The sequence below is a fragment of the Protopterus annectens genome, chromosome 10.part0 (genome assembly GCF_019279795.1).
Source record: "Protopterus annectens isolate FY-2018-M chromosome 10.part0, PAN1.0, whole genome shotgun sequence".
NCBI lineage: Eukaryota > Metazoa > Chordata > Ceratodontiformes > Protopteridae > Protopterus > Protopterus annectens.
In genome coordinates this window covers 1,236,044,163-1,236,058,579 of record NC_056744.1, presented here as the reverse complement: position 1 = coordinate 1,236,058,579, position 14,417 = coordinate 1,236,044,163, and the positions used below count along the sequence as shown (strand labels likewise).

Genomic DNA, 14,417 nt, shown 5'->3' with positions numbered 1-14,417 from the left:
GTTTAGTTGCACAGCACAATGCGTCTGAAATTCTCCAGGTGTAACTAACACTAGGTAAAACTGCAATCCAAATTGTAGCTTGCTACAGATCCCCTACCATGCCCCAAGATTCTCACTACACCTTTCTAAACATACTGGAAAATATTAATATACAACCAAACACCCTAATACTGGGTGATTTCAACTACCCTGCCGTTAACTGGGAAAACTACTCATGTACCAACACCTTTGCCCAACAGTTCTTGGAATTCATAAATTCCAATTCCCTGGATCAACTAATCCATAGTCCCACCAGGGGCTCCAATGTCCTAGACCTGGTTATTACCAACATGAGAAATCGATGCTGCACACCTATGGTCACCCCCTCGTTGGTCAGGTCAGACCATAAGCTAATCACCCTTAACATCCACATCCCACCCCCAACCCCCAGTAAGGAAACCTCCATATAAAACTTCTCCAAAGCCAACTTCATGCTACTCAAGTCAGAAGTGACAAACTTCATAACACCAATGCAGATGGGAACTGAAAGTTTGACTGCTGAGTCCTACACTAAGGCACTGTACAAGCACATCCACTCATGTATGAATCGTGCCATCCCAAATAGAACCAAGATGCTCTCCTCCAAAAAAAGGAAGCCAATCTGGTGGTCCCCTGCCATAAACAAACTTTACAACAAAAGGAAGAAACTGTTGCAGAAAAGAGGAAAATCCCAGGATGCAAAAAACTCCCTTACCAGCCTCAGTAAGAAGCTGAGATTCCTCATAAAATCCTCCAAAGCAAGTTACGAAAATAAAATTGCCAAAGATTCCAAAGACAACCACAAGGCATTCTATAACTATATCAAGAATCTAAATGGCAATGCTCAGATTTGCTCTGAGCTACAACAGAATGGCATTAAATATACTGATTCCAAGGATATTGCCAATATCCTGGCAGAGCGATTCAGTGCCAACTTCACCCCCCTCTCACCCCCTAAATGGCCCATCTCAATACTGGAAGATTTCCAAATTCCAGTAATAATGGCCACGCAGGTAATAAATGCACTCTCCAAAGCTAAGAATACAGCATCCATGGGACCAGATGACATCCCTGCTTGGTGCCAGGGCCATGGGCTCAAGCTCAATGCGAAGAAATGTATAGTTATCTCCTTTGGGAAAAAACATGTGCCCATGAATTACCACATAGGTGGCAGTACACTAAACACCGAAAGTGTGATAAGAGACTTAGGGACACAGGTGGACAGTGGTCTCACCTTCAATAACCACATTGCCACAACAGTCAGGAAATCCTTCTATGTGGCACACCTCATCACTAAGGGCTTTTCATCCAGAAAAAAAGAAGGTCATTGTCCCACTGTACTCATCCCTCATTAGACCCATTATAGAATACAATGCCCCATTTGGTATGTATAGCTCAAGACATCTGCAACAACTGGAAAGGTTACAGAAATACCTCACTAAAAGAATCGCAGGTCTAAAGCAGATGCCCTATGCTGACTGCCTTAAAAAACTCCAGCTATACTCTATCGCATATCGTCTACTCCGAGGCGATCTCTGCTTAACATACAAGGCCATGTCAGACCCAGAGCTGTTGGACATGCTACACTTAAAGAAATCCCACTCCCTCAGAGCCACACGCTCCAGGGATCTAAACCTTGTCATCACAATAAACAAAACATGCAGGAGGGATAGGTTCCTGACCCAGAGACTCCCCAGACTCTGGAATAGACTGCCCATACATGTCAAGCAGAGCACCTCTTTGGCCCTCTTCAAAAGGAACCTTGATGATTGGATGGGAGAAAGGAAATTCACCCCAGGGATCACATCAGTCACCCTGCTAGACAGGGGTCCAGGGAAGTAAATAGTGTGGGAAGAAATAGCCAGGAAATTATTATGGCTAGGCTTGTATAGGCCCTAGGGCCGATAGCCTAGTACCAACCTATGAACCTATGTACTACTTCTGTACTCAGTCTATTTAAATTAACTTTAAATTGATATATTTTTGATCAAATGTGTACCAGTCACTGAATCTGTAACATTCCCTACTTAGATCTGACTCATACATCTACAACACTGTTAATCCGCATTCCCTTACAAAGAGCTCCAGCTCCACTATTATTGTAAATGTGGAAGAGACATGAAGACAATTGGTTGAGACAGTGAGGATTTTACTTCATGCAGTCATAGACCAACTTGGTTTTCCCATGCCATGCTCTCCATGAGAGTACACATTTCCATATACACCTTTATGCTAATGGCAGTATTTGGTGGCATCATGTGTAGTTACTCTATTTTTCCATGTTACTGTTCCCAAGGTTTTGCATGGAGTTGGCAGTACAGAAAAGGTAAATACTGGCTCCCTAGAGGTGTGAATGCAACTCAGTAGCTATTGTTACCAGTCCTTTGAACTAGCTCTCCAGAATCTACATTAGTAGCAAAAATTACTAAGTTGTTTCAACTGTACTTCAGAAACAAACTTCTGCATAAGCAGTGTTGATTCTGGTCTAGATCCTGAGATCCTTCTGATATGCTGGCAGATTTGATCACATTCTCATCTACAACTTTACATCCTATAGAAGCTGCAGATCTGTAGGTGGCCTACCCGAGGTTATATATAGAATATACTATGGGTCTGACCATTGATCTTGCCCACCTTTGCCTGGTATGGTGATCAGTCATTGTCTTACAAAGTCCAGTTATAGCATAGATGGTCTCCCTAACCTGCTGACCTTGAAAGGATCTCAGTGTTTGATGAGCTTTGGGATTGCCACCACATACTAATTCACAAGTCCTTTAGATTTACAGGCATATATAAGGACATCTACCCCCATAAAATCTGGTTTGTGTTTTTCTTTTTGTGTTGATACCAACTTAAGGCAGGATAACTTCAATGGAGGAAGGTTACCCCATTAGGGGTAGTAAATATGATTAAGGTGTTTACCTTATCAACACAAAGTACATAGTTTGATTCTCAGCTTTGAAATGGAAAGTGGATAGGCTTAAAGTGTCCCACATAGGCATCTAGCCTAGTAATTACCTATGAATCTTTGAACAATTTTTGGCATGCCTCTAGCTTTGATCAGTATGCAAGAAAACACGTTGTACTGCATATATGTAAACATGTGTAGATCATTACAAAAGACAGAGTACACATTGTAATGTGAATCATACCCAATGTTGCAAGCCTACTTTTCTGAAGTCCTTCAACATATTCCATTACATCTGTTCTTCCTGGATACCATTAGTATCTGCTTATTTGGTATTAGATATCCACTGTTTTCTAAATGGTGCACGTAGCTATTAAGGAAATGGAACTTTTACCACTGAAGTGCACAAACCTGTACAAACGTACAGACTCACAAACACAAACAAGGACATACAAACACATACAGTCACATAGTCATGCAGATACATGCATATACAAATGCACACACACACACACACACACACACACACACACACACACACACACACACACACACACACACACAAACACATATGACATATGAGCACATATGGTCCATTTGGATGATTATCAATTCATCTGTAGCACATATTTTAAATGGTTGAGAAAAGCAAAAATCTCTGTTAATCTCCACATAGATAGAAGGAGGACATGCAGACTTCACACACAGAATGTCCCCTCCCCTCATCTGACAGCTGAAATGAAGACCCATAGTCAATGAGTCAGCATCTTTAACAAGCAGTACCTCTTTGCCACCCATTTAAATCATGTTTAATTTGTACAGCAGTGTACTGGGCTCTGCATTTCTGTATACAGCACATTAACACCATCCTCTCTGGAAGCAACGTCCTAGGAAGAAAAGACAGGTAATTTTCAATATTCTACTCAATCCATGTCTAATGGCTGTGTAGATTTCATGTAAATACTTTCACAGAATGCATTCTTGACGCAGGTAATGGGATAGCACCAAACAGTGCTTATTGTGACACTGCAGTATACACCACCCAAAGTGTGAGTGTAATACACTGTAGCCAATCACTAGCGGACTATAACACTTGATTGTAATCACACATGACTCTTAGTCACAACAAGCACGGCAAATGAAAGACTTTTGTGACACTACATTGTAAAATTACGTGTAAAAGCTGTGAATGGCTAACAACTTTAGCTGTGTGATATACTGCAGGCTCTTCATGTATTTACTGACTTTGTATAATTAAATGTGGCGGACAGAATTTCCCCATATGAGACTCAAAAAGTAGGGTATCACATTCATCAGTATTATTTTCATTTAGTTTTAGTGTTATAAAAAAAGACTGGTATCATTTAGTCATGCAAAGTGCTTGTATTAATTACAGTTCATTCAAAACAATAATCTTGCTTACTTAGGTAATAAAGTAACAAACCCATAATTATTTGAAATATGTTCATAGACCCATGCAGTTGCACTGTTTGTATGCTTTATCTGATCTTCATATAATGGAAATCAAATCTGTAACTTCACACAGACCCATGTAAACCAAATTATGTGCTAACTTATTTAATTTATGAATCAGACCTATAAAACTTGAACAAGACTCATAGCCAGAAATGAAATACAGCTGTTCCTCATCAGACTAAAGGCGCTGCTGAACAGCTCTTTCATTCAAGCACATGGACAGTCCAGCCATCCTTGCATGTACTCATAAAGTCAAAACCCTAGGATCTGTATAATTGTAGATATTTGTTTTTACAAGCATGCACTTATTCAAGCCATAAAGTCTCCCAATACCTATTTATGAAGACAATGTCATGGGTCATACAGAAAAATTAAAATTACCAACAGGCAGCCAGTAGTGCTGAGGTCCCCATAAAAGGAAAATGAAGCAAATGGCCAAGCCTGACTGTAGAGCATATAGAGGATTATGAGTGGGTTGGTGATGGTAACCACTTTATTATGTGATTGAGACACAGATGCCAAGAAATTCACCTCAAGAGTGAAGCTCCAGGTTAATCTTTGTGTCCATGTTGAAAACACATAATACAGGGTTACAATCCACTGATTCACTTATAATTCTTTGTAGTACATGGAGATTTATCTTCTCTATATACTACAAATTAATAAACATCACAATAAAAAAAAAGTGCAATGTGTTGTTTCGGCTTCTGAGGGTGATAAAGCATTAGGTAATAGTTGATGTCCATATGTATTCCCTGTCTAACTGAAGCAGTTTTATTCAACAGGCTTTGTATACTAAACAAATCACAAGCAGAAACAGGAATTGAAACACAGCCATTTCATGTTCTGCTGCTACTGTTTTCTGGTCAGTGCTGCCTGCTTCAGTGCAGACCTGACCTTAACAATGCTTAGAGGGATTCTAAGAGTTGTTAAAGTCAGTCTCATACTATATCAGTGCTGAAATAGGATTTAATTTAGATGCTTTTGGAATGTAAACAGGAAGCTCCATGTGCTACAAATAACTTGTAGTCATCCTTCTGGACTCCATATCAATAAACTCTTATCACTCAGGTTGTTTCCCAGACAGCCTGAATGATCACCTACCAACCTACACGCTAAAACATCACTCCACTTCCCCAAAAGTAATCACATATAAACTTGTCCTCAACACAAAAAACTTTACTCCAGAAACCTTTACCATGCTAGTCCAACAAGTCAACTGGTTCCCCTACAACATCTCCACCTTGATCTAGCAGTTCAATATTTCAGTGATAAATTTCTCACTATATTAAGTAAGCTAGCTCCCCTTAGGAGAGCATGTGCAAGAGCTCGATACATTCCCTGGCTTTCTTCCAACACCAAAATGCTCCTCAAGCAGAGATACAAAGCATGGCATAATTACCAGCACTTAAAAAAGCAAACTACCCTTCAAAACCATCAGCAACTTCATAATTTAGCTACAAAACAAGTAAAATATAACAAAAATACACTATACAATAATCCAAAATAGGTGCCATAATAATCCAAAAAAAATTCTGGGGCACTATAAATCCAACTCCTCAAACCTGGTCAAGCCTATACCCCAAATCCAGCTAAAACAAACTCCCCTGACAATATCGTCACTCAATTTAACAATCAATTTGTTAAATTCTCAATTATCAATACCCATAACGTTTGAAACAAATCCTGATTCCTTCCACATTCAGCCTATAAAAACTCAATACATAAAAACTTCCTATCCAAACTTAAATGCTCTTCCAATGGTGCTGACCAACTTCCCAATTAATACTTCAAACTTGCTGCAGGTACTATTACATACCCCATATATATCCTTATTAATCGGTCCATTACTGAGCTATATGTTCCATTAAGTGTCCCATATTATCCCTCTACATAAAGGCGGTATCTCCGCAGACTTTTCTAACTATAGACAGATTGTCATTCTTTCCCCAGTAGCAAAAATACTGAAAAAAATATATTCACCCCCAACCTCTCAACCATCTCCTAAAAAATAACCTTATATCCCCCTCCCAACACAGATTCTGACCTAAGCAGAGTACAACAATAGCCCTAACTAGTTTCATCAACACAGTGAACCAACACAGAAACAATGGGTTACTTACCTCCTCTATATTTCTTGACTTGTCAGAAGCCTTTGATACAGTTTCTCACCAAAACCTTATCCATGAGCTAGCCTCTCTTAACCTCTCTCATTCAACCCTTACCGGGTTCATTAGTTACTTAACCAACCGTCAATTAAATGGCAAAATGAACTATCACCTTCTCTACCTATCTCAGTCGGTGTACCCCATGGGGTCTATTATTGGTCCCCTCCTCTTCAAAATATTTATAAATAAACTGTGCAGAGCTACCCAACATTCTACTTTGGTACAAAATGCAGATGACTCCTCCCTCATATGCTCTGCTCCATAGGTTCATAGGTGTGTACTAGGCTAATGAATCTGGAGCCTTTACAAGCCTAGCCCATAGAAGTGCCCTGGCATCCAACCACACTTGCTCTATTCAACAAAACACAGCAATCCTTTCTGGACATAGAAAAATACCTTTACAATTCACAACTGATTCTTAACCCTTCTAAAATAAAACTAATTATTTTCTCCAGTAACAAAAAATCTATGGACCCTACTAATGTTGCCATTTATTCTTCCAACAATACCCTTATTGAACCAGTTGAATATACAAAGCTAATAGGTGTCACCATTAACAAGGATCTCAAGTCTGATAAACACTAAGTGCTAGTCATCAAGAAAGTACATTTCAAACTTGGCTCTCTGTATAGAATAAAGCTTTTTCTAACTGATTCCAGCAGATATGCCATAAGTAGAACTCACCTTTTATCCACCATCTTATATGCCTTACCCATTTTCAATAACTTAAGAAAATGCAACTTAAACACACTAGAATTCTACTATTATAAAGTTTCCAGATTTGCTTCCAATCAACCTTTAAGAACTCATCACTGCAAGGTACTACACCAACTCAACTGTTTGGAACTTCCCAAACTTTTAACCTATAAGCAACTTGTTTTAACCATTTCTACCATGTATCACTCTGACAACTGCCCATCTATTAGTAGCCTAGTTCAACCCTATTCCAGCAATATAACATTAAGGTCTTCTAATAAGTTCCTCTTGAAGGTCATTAAGTCAAACAATAGTTACAGGGATTCCCTATATTCATACAAACTAGCCAAAGCTTGGGATGAAATACCTCAAGCTATACTCAGCACTAACAATACTACCAAATTAAAACAACTACTAAGAAAACATCTCATCTTGATAACACTTGGCTTTGCTCCGGTACTAAACCTGGTTAGCAGCTCTAAATAACTCCCCTTATCTCTCTCTCCCCATATTCCTCTCCTAACTTTTCTCATTCCCTATATTCCTTCTCCTCCTCAGTTAGCTGTTTCTGTCTTTTATCTGCTAGCCCACTGCTTCCTCAGCTCTTGAAAAGTTTTCAATTTAGTTTATCCCAAAAGTTCATTAATGTTCTCTCTACTTAAACTAATTTCTTATGTTTTTTATAGCCTTGTCATTTTTCCTATTTGTTACTTCATTTTAATATCTATACATGGATCCTACATGTCTTCTGTACAGTATACTTTACGTATTCTAAAATGATTACTGTACTATATTAACATTGTTTTTGTGGAGCTTTTCTCCCAGGGCGTCTGCCAAAAATGGGCCATCTTATGCCCAGTCGGACTCTCCAGGTAAACAAATGGAAATAAATAAATAAAATAAATGAATAACAAACCCCACGTCTGAAACCAACCATCCCATGTACCACCTATCAATTCATCAATTCATTCATTGTTTCCAATGTAATCCAATTCTGGACTGATAGCACCTACAGCCTGCCTCATCAAGCAAAGAAATAAGTCAGTTACAGAACACCAATCAATTAAAGGATAAACACACACACACACACACACACACAAAACATACTCAACTGTGCATATGTCCACAGCAATTTGGAAACGCACCAATTTATTTGATATGTTAGAATAAAAATGTAAACCAGAATCACCAGGAAAACTGAAATAACCAGGCACTTTAAAAAGCGTTAACTGCTGTGCAATTGCTAGTCTTCAGATATACAGTCCAGTGAACTTCTTTAACCTCTTCTTCCCCCATTGCAATCTTTCAGCAAAAAAAAAAAAAAAAAAAACACAAATACAGATTGAGTTTCACTGGAGTAACTGCTCATACTACCTAAAATCAATATGTCATAGCAGTTCAAAAAGGGAGGGAAGGGAGGTTTAAATGGGTGCAGTAAGACCAAAGCATATTGAGACATCATGACTGCATCATTATCACAACAGGTCATCATTCATGCCCTTTAAAAACAATCACCAATTAATTCAATAATTATTGCTTTCATGATTAAAATAGTTTATGACATTTAATTATACAGAGGGTACAAATCAGGAAACTATAATAATGTGATTTTCTTTGTTAATGAACAACGAGTCCTACTTGTAAGATGAACTTTTGAAATGTAGTGCTCCAGTTTTAGATCTCAGGTGATCTAAAGAAGGGTGCATTAATTGTCACAAGATAGCCTTATAAACCTAGTTCTCAGGTCATTAAATGATATCTTCTATAAAGGTTTCTGACACAACGTGCTCCCTTTGTTCTTACTTTTGTCGTTGGTTTATAGTTGCTGTTGCAGGGCACTTTCCCCTTAGACTAACAGCTACATTATGTAGGCTTATTCACAGCCCTGGCTCATTTGAGCTCTTCTGCTTAAGGCTATATTTGTTTGTGTCTTTCGGCTTTTCCCAGTTAGTGGTCGCCACAGCGGAACTCCGGTCCGCTAATGATTGGCAGTAGATTTTTTACATGCCAAGTTTGCCAGCCCTGACGCACAACCTTCAACGAAGGTATGCCCATTCATGCATGCCTCCACACAGAAGACGCACTAGCTGAAAATCGAACGGCACAACCTCTTGCTGTGAGGCGACAACGCTACCGCAGCACCACCATATAATCCTTTAAAATGACAGGCATCCTAACTGTTTTGTATAGGTCTGATAAACAGCCACATATTATGACATTTCTAGGGTTCGTTCAGAATCACATAGATCAACTAATATTATTTTTCTGTTGGCGATGCATTTCAATGTTTCTCTCACTCATGTCATTTTCAAATTTCACCATTTAAATGTTCAACAATAAACCAAAAATGAATAAGTTTTAGATTCATATAGCGATACAATGTGCACATGCTGATACTTTGTACAAATTTGGAAAAATGATCATTAATTTACAACACACTTTTGTAGCTGTGATGAAGATGTAAGACTTCTTTGAGAAAAGACAAAATAAATAGTGATTCTCACCATTCAACAACATATTTCTATCCAAATGCTCAACAGAAATCCAAGCCCTGTAACTGAAATTAATCTGGAAGGCTGAAAACACAATTCTGTCTCTCTTTATTTATGTAATTACGGTACAAAGGTCTATAATTATCAGGTAGACAACATTACTATGTTACAGTGTTGCAAAATATTGTGTTGACAGCATCATTAAGTAGTCTGCATCCATGAGAAATCAAGTCCATATACTCTTCACATGCTCAAATGTTGAAGAAAATATTAAACATATGTAGCTCATCTCACTTGTAATGTCAACTGGTTATATAAGATAGCACTCTGACTTCCAAGTATCTTTTTTATGTTTTCTCTTAAATTTATCAAACTCTTCTGCAAAATTAATGTTATATGTGCTATATGAGGTATTCCTTAAAGTAACACCAAATATGCTAGTAATAGAACACATACATCAACAATATTTTCCCACTTAAAAGCATATATCTCACAATCTATAAGTTCAGCTGTACAAGTGTTATCTATGTAAATAAGTCTTTTCACACCACTTAAAATACTGCCAGATCTTTTTTTTTTATTTTTTTGCTCTGTTTCACACCATATTCACAGAATGATGCCCCTCTGTCTAGTGTACCCAAAGATCTAAATAAGGATAAAGTAATGTTTATAAACCTAGATGAGACTGAATGAAATATGTCATATGTCACTAGAGGATACATTTTTTAAAATTTTGCCTTAATGTATGGTTTAAATTTTATTGACCCATCTGCAAGGACACCAAAGTCTTTAACAACTTCAGCTGAATGCAACAGCTCGCTGTTAACAGAGTATGGGTATTTCTTATTATTTCCCCCAAAAAGTTTAACCACATATTTTTAGTGTTGAATGTGGTATTATTAAATGCAACCTACAAGACACGGTATTCAAAAAATCTTGTAATAATGTCTGTCTTTCAGGATTGCTACTATCAACCTCATTTTATAATTAACTACAAATTCAATTACTGATACTAATTCAGAAGGTGGTATGGATGACATGAATGCATTAAACAGAAATAGGCTTAGTACAGAGCTTTGGGTCATGTTGCTTTGTACTTTCTGCTTTCGGAAAATGTTTCTTGTTTTCTGAATTTACACTTGCCAAGCCTGAGCCATGTCATAATCTAGTTATATAAATATGAGGTAACATTTATGTCCTCCAGTGTCTTGAGTATAGGGGAGTGTGGAAAGGAATCAAAATTGTTTGCAAAATCAATGTATGTAGCATCCAGCATACCTCTCAATGTCTCTCATTTCAGCCCACAGATTTAGCCCTGTTTTCCTAGATTTTCTGCTTTCTTCATAATGCCCTGGTTATTGGAACATGCATTACTAAATAGATAAATTAAGCCTATACAAAGATTCCCTATCACTTTCTGTATAGCATCTAGTATACGAAGGACATCTATTACAAAGTATATGCAAATGATCCTCTTTCTGACCCTCTGCAATGACATTTTAGTGCCAGAGCTATGATATTTAATACTTGGGAGTTTGAGGAATGACCTACCAGTAGTATTTTTTCATCTAGAGCATTAAATACATTATTAAAATAACTCATTAATTAGTCACATAAGGTTAACCAGATGCAAATCTATACTAAATGAGACACAAGTGAAGCACAGAGATGAAAGCATCATTGTGAAGTAAAGCCCTTTCAAAATGTTTCCAAAGAATACATGTAGGGCTTATAGGCCAAAAATGTCCTATAGTATCTGCAGTGGTGCCCTTGAGAATAGAAACTACTAATGCATTCTTCCAAGCCTCAGAGATGTAACAGGCCATAACAGGCCTCAATATAATTTTGAAACAGATAAGCTACACAGGGAAGAACAATAATTTAATGTTGCAGACAAAATGCCCCAACTATCATCACATGGTATGACAAATACTTATACAATACCCATATGAGAAAGTAACAAGCTTACCTGCTTGATGATTATAAATATTCACTATTACAATTCATAGCTGTAGAAAGAAAAATATAACACAATGTGAGTAAATTAATTTAGGTTTTGAAAATCAGATTTTATAGAATTCAAGCCAGATTACCTTAATGTAGTAAATTTCTCAAAAACAGAAGACACAATTTCTACATCTCCTTTACTTGACATATCTGAACATGAAATAAATGTATAATGCTATGCAAATGTGGTAACTGCTGCCAACGTGAAACTGAAACACAGACTAGCATGTAACAAAAGAAGAAAGTTTTTCTGTATTGAAATAAAACTCCATTTTCTTTCTCTTCATATATTGTCTGTATTTCTACTTCCTATAAAATAGATGCAATTCTTCACTCATCTAGCAATAGCCAAAGGGATAAGCTCAAAAGTGGTGTTGGGTTTCTGTTGAAAATCAACCCATGGTAGAATCTAGTATATGAAAAAAAATTGATTTCTTTTTAAACAAAGTTTTTTTTTAAACCAGTAGAAGATTTACAAAATTTCACAAAAATTTGCTTTAGTCAGTTTTCTTCAAAGAAATGTTATGCAGATTAGCTTTTTTGAATCACACACTTCATTAGCTCAAGAAATGTTATGAAAAAGTAACACAAAACTTGCTGCTATATTCAATTTCCACAATGGGTGAGGAAGGAGCAGTAGGCATGACTGGCTAGTGCTGAATTTATTTTTTATTGGTTATATTAGGTGTTTTCCAATTGGATGGGACTTTTACTCATTAATTTGCATAAGTTCTTTCAATAAATGGGTCTCTTAGATGGCCGCTTATTTACAGAAAGGTGTCAAGTCTTTTTATTTCCAACTAAAACTCCTAGCTCCTTTGTTAAAACGTACATTGCCAAAACTTCACAGTACATGGCTTATTACATATTTAGACAGTCTAACATTTACTAATAGTGGAAGAAATCTGAAAAAAATCTTATCATGCTCCAGTGACTTGAGTTTAAGCATTCGCAGTAGTTCATAGTCTTTACATTTTGGGGACCAGACATTTGTAATGTATTATATAGATTTATTGTAAACTCTGGTAAATCTCTATCACTGTGACCTATATTATACTAGTTTTAGTAGAAAACAATTCGGTGTGACACAGTTTTAACTGTTTAGTAGTCTTTGGTGAGAGACTGTTTAATACCATTAGTTTTTCTTTAAAACATATCATGACTTTAAATACTTATTTTGAATAATGTTCAAAATGAAATTTTATATATATGTATATATATATATATATATATATATATATATATATATATATATATATACACACACACATATATATATATATATATATATATATATATATATATATATATTCACACACACACACACACACACACACACACACACACACACACACATAGATAGATATCGATATAGATATATAGACATCAGTGTCATGAAATAATGATCATTTTGAAGCCCACTTTTAGAGGGCTGGTAATTAGGAATGGGATAAGATCTTTTGAATGTGATCCTGTCGAAGTGTCATCTTATCTCCTTGGTCTGATGATGGATGGAGCCTCTTTTTCAGCCAGTACAATCTGTCGTATAGCTGCAATTATCCATTTTTTAGTGGAATAGGAATATTTTAGACTTTTATGAAGCCCAGTTTAATAGGAACCAAGAGTATTTATAAGTGCCAGATCTTTCTTTTGATGCATTTAAAGAGAAGGACTTGAAAACAAACTATGGTTAAACCAATATAAATGTATAGGGCTTTCACTCTGTATTCAGCAGAACTTCTTTAGATCCTTGTTATTCCTAGTAATCATTTGAACATTACATCTCTCATGAAAATTGAAAGTTGAAGCATCATGACTTTAAATTGCTGGCAAAAACAACATTTGAAAGGGCAGACAAACACACATGATACAATGAAACTCTACATACATTCCCACCAATGACATGTCTTCTTTTCTCCCAGCCTGATTCACCACCTGGAAGTGGGACTAGAACTGTATATCTTGACCTTCATGGTAACATGACACTCAGACTTCCTTTGTTGCATCTACTTACTATGAATTCTTGTGATAAGTTATTAACCCAGATTCTCCTCTTGCTTCACCCAAGTAAGTGACACATTTGTATAAATGAGGTAGATCTGTTATAAAAATAGATTATGAATGACCTGACCAGTATTATTCTGTTTGTAAAATAGGGTCTGATTAACTAAGCAGTTCCCTGTGGTATTGGAAATGCAGTACATATTTTGAAAATATAACATTTGTTTTGCAGTATCTGCAGTGAGCATTTAAATTTTCACTTTTTAAACATTAAATCATTCATCAAAGCATTCGTTATTAGTGTACATTATTAATTAATATAGAATATCAGTTTTCTGATGAAGTATTAAATAATTTTAAAGTAAATGTCTCTGTCTTCAGAATATTTATTTAGGTATGTAAGTTTTACAATTTTAAAGGTTTCCCATTTTAATTAAGGCAAAGTGTGTGATGAAGGTGCTTAATCCAGCACTCTATTACTAGAAAAGGATGTGTCAAAGAGACATTTGTAATGAACCTATTGGACATCTCTATAGTCCCCTCAAGTTTAATAATTCTTAGTGCAATTTTAACCTGAAAAAATATTGTTCTGCGCACTGCACTGGATATATATATATATATATATATATATATATATATATATATATATAT

The 14,417-nt window shown here is 36.4% G+C and overlaps 1 protein-coding gene across 3 annotated transcripts in view; it reads right to left on the bottom strand.

Annotated features, from left to right (window-relative positions):
• TNR (tenascin R) overlaps positions 1-14,417 on the bottom strand; it is a 5,843,683-nt gene that overhangs the window by 2,987,728 nt on the left and 2,841,538 nt on the right. For all 3 annotated transcript variants that reach the window (XM_044085960.1, XM_044085961.1, XM_044085962.1), the window contains exon 6: positions 11,728-11,767. The gene's annotated coding sequence lies outside the window, so the exon portion shown is untranslated. The remainder of the gene's footprint in view (positions 1-11,727; positions 11,768-14,417) is intronic.